This window comes from Octopus bimaculoides, chromosome 5 (assembly GCF_001194135.2).
Source record: "Octopus bimaculoides isolate UCB-OBI-ISO-001 chromosome 5, ASM119413v2, whole genome shotgun sequence".
Taxonomy (NCBI): domain Eukaryota; kingdom Metazoa; phylum Mollusca; class Cephalopoda; order Octopoda; family Octopodidae; genus Octopus; species Octopus bimaculoides.
Window position 1 is genome coordinate 115,868,028 of NC_068985.1, and position 693 is coordinate 115,868,720.

The following is a 693-nucleotide window of genomic DNA, read 5'->3' on the forward strand; positions in this document are numbered from 1 at the left end:
ATATATATAAATTAGAAATGAATCATACATTGAATAAAGTAATCCTAGACACTAAAAGATTGGATGACCATACATCGGTTTACACGATTCAGTACTACTAAACAGTTAACTAAAATCCGATCACCATTCGCACTCCACTCCTACATATTATATTTCAAGCTTCTATATCTCTCATTGAAATCTTCGTCCAATCATCTCTAATCAGAACAACAAATGTCTAGAGGCTATCCATGCTCTGGTTACCGATGTTTATATTGACTATTTGCAATATATATATTACTGTTGTTTGAGCCGAGCGTGCCTATAGGTCAAAGCACCTCTGGCTATGAAATTATAGGCCCCATTTATATGTCCCAGTCTTAATTGCTATTTAGTATTTGTGACACATCTTCCGGACATTGAGATGATCTAGCAAAGCAAAGAATTTACATTCTATTGACTTTCGTATCCTCCATTAGTGTAAGCTGCACACACGCACACACATACATGTATGATGCACAGAATGTATGACACACAGAAAAGCATACACACACGGGCACAAACAAAGACGTGCGCGCGCACACACACAAACAACGGCGCAAATGTAGAAATGCTTCAAGAAGAAGCCATTGGGTTGTATCATAGCTCCATATATATGTGTGTGTGCGTGTGTGTGTGGGCGTGTGTGTGTGTGTGTGTGTGTGTGTGTGTGTG